The following is a 10,959-nucleotide window of genomic DNA, read 5'->3' as shown; positions in this document are numbered from 1 at the left end:
AACCATCCTGAGGTATTTTTGATTCGATACAATTAATCAACCAATCAAAAAGAGTCACATGAGTTGCTGAGAGGGTTTGATGTTCTGTACAGTACGATGCTACATACTTGTGTGTGTGTGTGTGTGTGTGTGTGTGTGTGTGTGTGTGTGTGTGTGTGTGTGTGTGTGTGTAGATATCTGCATATCTGTGTGTCTGCGTTGATAAGGTTGTAACAGGAAAACACGAAAGTAAAAAAAAAAATTCAGGCGTCAAGGTTTTATCATGCTGTTTACCAGACAGACAGATGATGGAGACAATAGACACATATCCTCACACACACACACAGACACACACACACACACACACACACACACACACACCCCGCCCACCCCGAGGTTTCCTCCAGCTGTCCTCAGTCCCGAGGTTGGGGTGGAGGAGCAAAGACGGAGACAGACTTTAAGAGGACTGACTGCCTGACACACAAACAGTTGTTTTTGAATTACAAAGTTGTCGTCGTAGTCCGATAGCGTACAACGTGTTGTCGTGGAGATTCGGAAGTACCCTGTTTCCAAGGGGATAGAAAGACACAAAAAAAAAGAGAAAAAAAAAACCACGCCAGCTCTGTCCGGTGGCGAGTTGAGAGAGAGAAGAGAGACAGAGCGTTCGGCACGCCGTTCGGGGGGTTTGGTCTCTCGCTCTCTGGCCACCCTCCTCCTCCTCCTCTTCCTCTGTTTTGTTTGAGGGGAGAAGAAGAAGTAGCAGAATCCAAAACTGTTACTAAAACTCAGGTCCGTTTATTTTCACCTCCAGAATGCAGAGGTTAATCCCTCCTCCGTTGATAGTCAGTGAGACCAGCGTTCATTTAGAGTTGAACAAAGTGGTGCCAACCACACACCCTGAATATAACACATGCTAAATAATTAAGCCGAGTGAATATTTAAAACATTATAACTTCGAAAGATGGAAAGGAGGATAAAGGATCTGAAATAACGGGTTATTATTACGTTAAAACTAAATTTAGTTTTAAAGAGAATTTTTAAAAAAAAGAAAAAAAAGCAAGGTTGCTATATTTTCTATGTGCAGAGTCACTAATCAGAAATACCCAGAATCCCTCACCGGCAGGTTTTCCGTTCACCTGTAAACACAAGTTTTATAAACTACAACTCCCAAAGTGTATAAACTACAAATCCCACAGCCCATTTCTGACCTAGCGTACCAATACCCTCAGCAAGCTCTACACAGCCCTCACTAAGCTAGCGCTACACAGCCCTCACTAAGCTAGCTCTACCCAGCCCTCACTAAGCTAGCTCTACCCAGCCCTCACTAAGCTAGCTCTACCCAGCCCTCATTAAGCTAGCTCTACCCAGCCCTCACTAAGCTAGCTCTACCCAGCCCTCATTAAGCTAGCTCTACACAGCCCTCACTAAGCTAGCTCTACACAGCCCTCACTTAGCTAGCTCTACACAGCCCTCACTTAGCTAGCTCTACACAGCCCTCACTAAGCTAGCTCTACACAGCCCTCACTAAGCTAGCTCTACACAGCCCTCACTAAGCTAGCTCTACACAGCCCTCACTAAGCAAGCTCTACACAGCCCTCACTAAGCTAGCTCTACACAGCCCTCACTTAGCTAGCTCTACCCAGCCATCACTAAGCTAGCTCTACCCAGCCCTCACTAAGCTAGCTCTACCCAGCCCTCACTAAGCAAGCTCTACACAGCCCTCACTAAGCTAGCTCTACACAGCCCTCACTTAGCAAGCTCTACACAGCCCTCACTTAGCAAGCTCTACACAGCCCTCACTTAGCTAGCTCTACACAGCCCTCACTAAGCTAGCTCTACACAGCCCTCACTTAGCAAGCTCTACACAGCCCTCACTTAGCAAGCTCTACCCAGCCCTCACTAAGCTAGCTCTACACAGCCCTCACTAAGCTAGCTCTACCCAGCCCTCACTAAGCTAGCTCTACCCAGCCCTCATTAAGCTAGCTCTACACAGCCCTCACTAAGCTAGCGCTACCCAGCCCTCATTAAGCTAGCTCTACCCAGCCCTCACTAAGCTAGTTCTACCCAGCCCTCACTAAGCTAGCTCTACCCAGCCATCACGAAGCTAGCTCTACCCAGCCCTCACTAAGCTAGTTCTACCCAGCCCTCACTAAGCTAGCTCTACCCAGCCATCACGAAGCTAGCTCTACAAAGCCCTCACGAAGCTAGCTCTACACAGCCCTCACTAAGCTAGCTCTACCCAGCCATCACAAAGCTAGCTCTACACAGCCCTCACAAAGCTAGCTCTACCCAGCTCTCACTAAACTAGATCTACCCAGCCATCACTCTTCTCGAGACCTGTCAAACCAGGACCGACTTCTTCCAGCTCTCTGTTGTAAGCTCTCTCTACCTTGTCTCTCTCTCTCTCTCTCTCTCTCTCTCGTCTCTCTACCTTGTCTCTCTCTCTCCTCTTCTCTATTTCTTCTCTCTCCTCTTCCTCTCTCCTTTTCCTCTCTCCTCTTCCTCTCCCTGCCAGATATGCTGGTGGCCATATTTGTCATGATAAGAGGCGTAGTGGCCACATCAAACACCAACCATCTGTCAGGCTGTCTGTCTCCCCCTGTCCTACCCCTCCTCTCCTCTCATCTCTCTGTCAGGCTGTCTGTCTCCCCCTGTCTCCTCTCCTCACCTCTCCTCTCCTCTCCCCTCATCTCTCTGTTAGGCTGTGTGTCCCCCCCTCTTCATCTCTCCCCCTGGTTCGGCAACACTATGGCTACCTCACTGTCTGTCTGTCTGTCTCCCTGTCTGTTTCCTCGTCTTGTCTGTAGGTCTGGCTTTCTGTCTGTCCTTCCATTTACCAAGTCACAGAGCTGTAGACTAGCTAGACAGACTAACAGGGGGAACTGAGGGGAGGAGGGGGGAGGAGATGCCAATTCCAGATCCACACTCCAAGCCCCCCTCCTCCCTTCCAAATGCCCACATCCTATCTCTCTCTCCTGATTCTTCCTCCTCTATATCTCTATCTCTCCTGATTCCTCCTCCTCTATATCTCTATCTCTCCTGATTCCTCCTCCTCTCTCTCTCCTGATTCTTCCTCCTCTCTATCTCTCTCTTCTGATTCTTCCTCCTCTCTCTCTCCTGATTCCTCCTCCTCTCTATCTCTCTCTCCTGATTCCCCCTCCTCTCTATCTCTCTCTTCTGATTCCTCCTCCTCTCTATCTCCTGATTCTTCCTCTCTATCTCTCTCTCTCCTGATTCCTTCTCCTCTCTATCTCTCTCTCCTGATTCCCCCTCATCACCATCGCTCTCTCTCCTGATTCCTCCTCCTCTCTCTCTCCTGATTCCTCCTCCTCTCTATCTCTCTCTTCTGATTCCTCCTCCTCTCTATCTCCCGATTTCTCCTCCTCTCTATCTCCCGATTTCTCCTCCTCTCTATCTCTCTCTCCTGATTCCTCCTCCTCTCTATCTCCTGAATCCTCCTCCTCTCTATCTCTCTCTCCTGATTCCCCCTCCTCACCATCGCTCTCTCTGCTGATTCCTCCTCCTCTCTATCTCCTGATTCTTCCTCTCTATCTCTCTCTTCTGATTCCTCCTCCTCTCTATCTCTCTCTCTCCTGATTCCTACTACTCTCTATCTCTCTCTCCTGATTCCCCCTCCTCACCATCGCTCTCTCTCCTGATTCCTCCTCCTCTCTATCTCTCTCTTCTGATTCCTCCTCCTCTCTATCTCCCGATTCCTCCTCCTCTCTATCTCTCTCTCCTGATTCCCCCTCCTCACCATCGCTCTCTCTCCTGATTCCTCCTCCTCTCTCTCTCCTGATACCTCCTCCTCTCTATCTCTCTCTCCTGATTCCTCCTCCTCTCTCTCTCCTGATTCCTCCTCCTCTCTATCTCTCTCTTCTGATTCCTCCTCCTCTCTATCTCTCTCTCCTGATTCCTCCTCCTCACCATCTATCTCTCCTAAATCCTCCTCCTCTCTATCACTCTCCTGATTCCTCCTCCTCTCTCTCTATATCTCCTGATTCATCCTCATCTCTATCTCTCCTGATTCCTCCACAATCTCTATCTCTCTCCTGATTCCTCCTCCTCACCATCTCTCTCTCCTAAATCCTGCTCCTCTCTATGTCTCTCATGATTCCTCCTCCTCTCTATCTCTCTCCTGATTCCTCCTCCTCTCTATTTCGCTCTCCTGATTCCCCCTCCTCTCTATCTCTCTCTCCTGATTCCTCCTCCTCTCTATCTCTCTCCTGATTCCTCCTCCTCACCATCTCTCTCTCCTAAATCCTGCTCCTCTCTATGTCTCTCCTGATTCCTCCTCCTCTCTCTCTCCTGATTCCTCCTCCTCTATATCTCTCTACTGATTCATCCTCCTCTCTATTTATCTCTCCTGATTCCTCCTCCTCTCTCTCCTGAATCCTTCTCCTCTCTATCTCTCTCCTGATTCCTCCTCCTCTCTATCTCTCTCCTGATTCCTCCTCCTCTCCTTCTCTCTGTCTCTCCTGATTCCCCCTCCTCTCTATCTCTCTCTGCTGATACCTCCTCCTCTCCATCTCTCTCTGCTGATTCCTCCTCCTCTCTATCTCTCTCCTGATTCCTCCTCCTCACCATCTCTCTCTCCTAAATCCTGCTCCTCTCTATGTCTCTCCTGATTCCTCCTCCTCTCTCTCTCCTGATTCCTCCTCCTCTCTATCTCTCTACTGATTCATCCTCCTCTCTATTTATCTCTCCTGATTCCTCCTCCTCTCTCTCCTGAATCCTTCTCCTCTCTATCTCTCTCCTGATTCCTCCTCCTCTCTATCTCTCTCCTGATTCCTCCTCCTCTCATTCTCTCTGTCTCTCCTGATTCCCCCTCCTCTCTATCTCTCTCTGCTGATACCTCCTCCTCTCCATCTCTCTCTGCTGATTCCTCCTCCTCTCTATCTCTCTCTGCCGATTCCTCCTCCTCTCTATCTCTCTTTGCTGATTCCTCCTCCTCTCTCTCTCCTGATTCCTCCTCCTCTCTATCTCTCTCTTCTGATTCCTCCTCCTCTCTATCTCCTGATTCCTCCTCCTCTCTATCTCTCTCTCCTGATTCCCCCTCCTCACCATCGCTCTCTCTCCTGATTCCTCCTCTCTCTATCTCTCTCTTCTGATTCCTACTTTCTATCTCTTTCTCCTGATTCCTCCTCCTCTCTATCTCTCTCTCCTGATTCCCCCTCCTCACCATCGCTCTCTCCTGATTCATCCTCCTTTCTCTCTCCTGATTATTCCTCTCTATCTCTCTCTCTCCTGATTCCTCCTCCTTTCTCTCTCCTGATTCTTCCTCTCTATCTCTCTCTCTCCTGATTCCTTCTCCTCTCTATCTCTCTCTTCTGATTCCTCCTCCTCTCTATCTCCCGATTTCTCCTCCTCTCTATCTCTCTCTCCTGATTCCTCCTCCTCTCTATCTCCTGAATCCTCCTCCTCTCTATCTCTCTCTCCTGATTCCCCCTCCTCACCATCGCTCTCTCTGCTGATTCCTCCTCCTCTCTATCTCCTGATTCTTCCTCTCTATCTCTCTCTTCTGATTCCTCCTCCTCTCTATCTCTCTCTCTCCTGATTCCTACTACTCTCTATCTCTCTCTCCTGATTCCCCCTCCTCACCATCGCTCTCTCTCCTGATTCCTCCTCCTCTCTATCTCTCTCTTCTGATTCCTCCTCCTCTCTATCTCCCGATTCCTCCTCCTCTCTATCTCTCTCTCCTGATTCCCCCTCCTCACCATCGCTCTCTCTCCTGATTCCTCCTCCTCTCTCTCTCCTGATACCTCCTCCTCTCTATCTCTCTCTCCTGATTCCTCCTCCTCTCTCTCTCCTGATTCCTCCTCCTCTCTATCTCTCTCTTCTGATTCCTCCTCCTCTCTATCTCTCTCTCCTGATTCCTCCTCCTCACCATCTATCTCTCCTAAATCCTCCTCCTCTCTATCACTCTCCTGATTCCTCCTCCTCTCTATCTATATCTCCTGATTCATCCTCATCTCTATCTCTCTCCTGATTTCTCCTCCTCTCTATCTATCTCTCCTGATTCCTCCACAATCTCTATCTCTCTCCTGATTCCTCCTCCTCACCATCTCTCTCTCCTAAATCCTGCTCCTCTCTATGTCTCTCATGATTCCTCCTCCTCTCTATCTCTCTCCTGATTCCTCCTCCTCTCTATTTTGCTCTGCTGATTCCCCCTCCTCTCTATCTCTCTCTCCTGATTCCTCCTCCTCTCTATCTCTCTCCTGATTCCTCCTCCTCACCATCTCTCTCTCCTAAATCCTGCTCCTCTCTATGTCTCTCCTGATTCCTCCTCCTCCTCTCTCTCCTGAATCCTTCTCCTCTCTATCTCTCTCCTGATTCCTCCTCCTCTCTATCTCTCTCCTGATTCCTCCTCCTCTCATTCTCTCTGTCTCTCCTGATTCCCCCTCCTCTCTATCTCTCTCTGCTGATACCTCCTCCTCTCCATCTCTCTCTGCTGATTCCTCCTCCTCTCTATCTCTCTCTGCCGATTCCTCCTACTCTCTATCTCTCTCTGCTGATACCTCCTCCTCTCCATCTCTCTCTGCTGATTCCTCCTCCTCTCTATCTCTCTCTGCCGATTCCTCCTCCTCTCTATCTCTCTTTGCTGATTCCTCCTCCTCTCTCTCTCCTGATTCCTCCTCCTCTCTATCTCTCTCTTCTGATTCCTCCTCCTCTCTATCTCCTGATTCCTCCTCCTCTCTATCTCTCTCTCCTGATTCCCCCTCCTCACCATCGCTCTCTCTCCTGATTCCTCCTCTCTCTATCTCTCTCTTCTGATTCCTACTTTCTATCTCTTTCTCCTGATTCCTCCTCCTCTCTATCTCTCTCTCCTGATTCCCCCTCCTCACCATCGCTCTCTCCTGATTCCTCCTCCTTTCTCTCTCCTGATTATTCCTCTCTATCTCTCTCTCTCCTGATTCCTCCTCCTTTCTCTCTCCTGATTCTTCCTCTCTATCTCTCTCTCTCCTGATTCCTTCTCCTCTCTATCTCTCTCTTCTGATTCCTCCTGTCTATCTCTTTCTCCTGATTCCTCCTCCTCTCCATCTCTCTCCTGATTCCTCCTTCTCTCCATATCTCTCCTGATTCATCCTCATCTCTCTCTTTCTCTCCCAAATCCTCATTGTCTCTATCTATCTCTCTCCTGATTCCACCTCCTCTACATCACTCTCTCTCTCTGCTGATTCCTCCACCTCTCTGTCGCTCTCCTGACAACTCCTCCTCTCTATCTCTCTCTCTCCTGAATCCTCCTCCTCTCTATCTCTCTCCTGATTCCTCCTCCTCACCATCTATCTCTCCTAAATCCTCCTCCTCTCTATCTCTCTCCTGATTCCTCCTCATCTCTATCTCTCTCCTGATTTCTCCTCCTCTCTATCTATCTCTCCTGATTCCTCCTCCTCTCTAACTCTCTCCTGATTCTTCCTCCTCAACATCTATCTCTCCTAAATCCTCCTCCTCTCTATCTCTCTCCTGATTCCTCCTCCTCTCTATCTCTCTCTCCTGATTCCTCCACATCTCTGGCTCTCTCCTGATTCCACCTCCTCTCTATCTCTCTCCTGATTCCTCCTCCTCACCATCTCTCTCTCCTAAATCCTGCTCCTCTCTATGTCTCTCCTGATTCCTCCTCCTCTCTATCTCTCTCTCCTGATTCCTCCTCCTCTCTATCTCTCTCTCTGCTGATTCCTCCTCCTCTCTATCTCTCTCTCCTGATTCCTCCTCCTCTCTTTCTCTCTCTGCTGATTCCTCCTCCTCTCTATCTCTCTCTGCCGATTCCTCCTCCTCTCTATCTCTCTCCTGATTCCTCCTCCTCTCCTTCTCTCTGTCTCTCCTGATTCCTCCTCCTCTCTCTCCTGAATCCTTCTCCTCTCTATCTCTCTACTGATTCCTCCTCCTCTCTATCTCTCTCCTGATTCCTTCTCCTTCTCTCTGTCTCTCCTGATTCCCCCTCCTCTCTATCTCTCTCTGCTGATTCCTCCTCCTCTCTATCTCTCTCTGCTGATTCCTCCTCCTCCCTATCTCTCTCTCCTGATTCCTCCTCCTCTCTATCTCTCTCTCCTGATTCCCCCTCCTCACCATCGCTCTCTCTCCTGATTCCTCCTCCTCTCTATCTCTCTCTTCTGATTCCTCCTCCTCTCTATCTCCCGATTCCTCCTCCTCTCTATCTCTCTCTCCTGATTCCCCCTCCTCACCATCGCTCTCTCTCCTGATTCCTCCTCCTCTCTCTCTCCTGATACCTCCTCCTCTCTATCTCTCTCTCCTGATTCCTCCTCCTCTCTCTCTCCTGATTCCTCCTCCTCTCTATCTCTCTCTTCTGATTCCTCCTCCTCTCTATCTCTCTCTCCTGATTCCTCCTCCTCACCATCTATCTCTCCTAAATCCTCCTCCTCTCTATCACTCTCCTGATTCCTCCTCCTCTCTATCTATATCTCCTGATTCATCCTCATCTCTATCTCTCTCCTGATTTCTCCTCCTCTCTATCTATCTCTCCTGATTCCTCCACAATCTCTATCTCTCTCCTGATTCCTCCTCCTCACCATCTCTCTCTCCTAAATCCTGCTCCTCTCTATGTCTCTCATGATTCCTCCTCCTCTCTATCTCTCTCCTGATTCCTCCTCCTCTCTATTTTGCTCTGCTGATTCCCCCTCCTCTCTATCTCTCTCTCCTGATTCCTCCTCCTCTCTATCTCTCTCCTGATTCCTCCTCCTCACCATCTCTCTCTCCTAAATCCTGCTCCTCTCTATGTCTCTCCTGATTCCTCCTCCTCCTCTCTCTCCTGAATCCTTCTCCTCTCTATCTCTCTCCTGATTCCTCCTCCTCTCTATCTCTCTCCTGATTCCTCCTCCTCTCATTCTCTCTGTCTCTCCTGATTCCCCCTCCTCTCTATCTCTCTCTGCTGATACCTCCTCCTCTCCATCTCTCTCTGCTGATTCCTCCTCCTCTCTATCTCTCTCTGCCGATTCCTCCTACTCTCTATCTCTCTCTGCTGATACCTCCTCCTCTCCATCTCTCTCTGCTGATTCCTCCTCCTCTCTATCTCTCTCTGCCGATTCCTCCTCCTCTCTATCTCTCTTTGCTGATTCCTCCTCCTCTCTCTCTCCTGATTCCTCCTCCTCTCTATCTCTCTCTTCTGATTCCTCCTCCTCTCTATCTCCTGATTCCTCCTCCTCTCTATCTCTCTCTCCTGATTCCCCCTCCTCACCATCGCTCTCTCTCCTGATTCCTCCTCTCTCTATCTCTCTCTTCTGATTCCTACTTTCTATCTCTTTCTCCTGATTCCTCCTCCTCTCTATCTCTCTCTCCTGATTCCCCCTCCTCACCATCGCTCTCTCCTGATTCCTCCTCCTTTCTCTCTCCTGATTATTCCTCTCTATCTCTCTCTCTCCTGATTCCTCCTCCTTTCTCTCTCCTGATTCTTCCTCTCTATCTCTCTCTCTCCTGATTCCTTCTCCTCTCTATCTCTCTCTTCTGATTCCTCCTGTCTATCTCTTTCTCCTGATTCCTCCTCCTCTCCATCTCTCTCCTGATTCCTCCTTCTCTCCATATCTCTCCTGATTCATCCTCATCTCTCTCTTTCTCTCCCAAATCCTCATTGTCTCTATCTATCTCTCTCCTGATTCCACCTCCTCTACATCACTCTCTCTCTCTGCTGATTCCTCCACCTCTCTGTCGCTCTCCTGACAACTCCTCCTCTCTATCTCTCTCTCTCCTGAATCCTCCTCCTCTCTATCTCTCTCCTGATTCCTCCTCCTCACCATCTATCTCTCCTAAATCCTCCTCCTCTCTATCTCTCTCCTGATTCCTCCTCATCTCTATCTCTCTCCTGATTTCTCCTCCTCTCTATCTATCTCTCCTGATTCCTCCTCCTCTCTAACTCTCTCCTGATTCTTCCTCCTCACCATCTATCTCTCCTAAATCCTCCTCCTCTCTATCTCTCTCCTGATTCCTCCTCCTCTCTATCTCTCTCTCCTGATTCCTCCACATCTCTGGCTCTCTCCTGATTCCACCTCCTCTCTATCTCTCTCCTGATTCCTCCTCCTCACCATCTCTCTCTCCTAAATCCTGCTCCTCTCTATGTCTCTCCTGATTCCTCCTCCTCTCTATCTCTCTCTCCTGATTCCTCCTCCTCTCTATCTCTCTCTCTGCTGATTCCTCCTCCTCTCTATCTCTCTCTCCTGATTCCTCCTCCTCTCTTTCTCTCTCTGCTGATTCCTCCTCCTCTCTATCTCTCTCTGCCGATTCCTCCTCCTCTCTATCTCTCTCCTGATTCCTCCTCCTCTCCTTCTCTCTGTCTCTCCTGATTCCTCCTCCTCTCTCTCCTGAATCCTTCTCCTCTCTATCTCTCTACTGATTCCTCCTCCTCTCTATCTCTCTCCTGATTCCTTCTCCTTCTCTCTGTCTCTCCTGATTCCCCCTCCTCTCTATCTCTCTCTGCTGATTCCTCCTCCTCTCTATCTCTCTCTGCTGATTCCTCCTCCTCCCTATCTCTCTCTCCTGATTCCTCCTCCTCTCTATCTCTCTCTGCTGATTCCTCCTCCACTCTATCTCTCTCTCCTGATTCCTCCTCCTCTCTATCTCTCTCTGCTGATTCCTCCTCCACTCTATCTCTCTCTGCCGATTCCTCCTACTCTCTATCTCTCTCTCCTGATTCCTCCTCCTCTCTATCTCTCTCTGCTGATTCCTCCTCCTCTCTATCTCTCTTTGCTGATTCCTCCTCCTCTCTATCTCTCTCTCCTGATTCCTCCTCCGCTCTATCTCTCTCTCCTGATTCCCCCTCCTCTCTATCTCTCTCTCCTGATTCCTCCTCCTCTCTATTTCGCTCTCCTGATTCCTCCTCCTCTCTATCTCTCTCTCCTGATTCCTCCTCCACTCTATCTCCTGATTCCTCCTCCTCTCTATTTCGCTCTCCTGATTCCTCCTCCTCTCTATCTCCCTCTCCTGATTCCTCCTGATCTCTATCTCTCTCCTGATTCCTCCTCCTCACTATCT

General features: G+C 49.4%; 1 pseudogene; it reads right to left on the bottom strand.

Moving 5' to 3' along the window:
* Positions 1 to 1,369: 1,369 nt before the first annotated feature.
* LOC135533604 (glutamate receptor ionotropic, NMDA 2A-like) overlaps positions 1,370 to 10,959 on the bottom strand; it is a 27,118-nt pseudogene continuing 17,528 nt past the window's right edge.

Source organism: Oncorhynchus masou, unplaced genomic scaffold, assembly GCF_036934945.1.
Source record: "Oncorhynchus masou masou isolate Uvic2021 unplaced genomic scaffold, UVic_Omas_1.1 unplaced_scaffold_2500, whole genome shotgun sequence".
In the NCBI taxonomy this organism is placed as follows: domain Eukaryota; kingdom Metazoa; phylum Chordata; class Actinopteri; order Salmoniformes; family Salmonidae; genus Oncorhynchus; species Oncorhynchus masou.
Note: the sequence above shows the minus strand (reverse complement) of the source record. Positions and strands in the feature narration are given on the sequence as shown.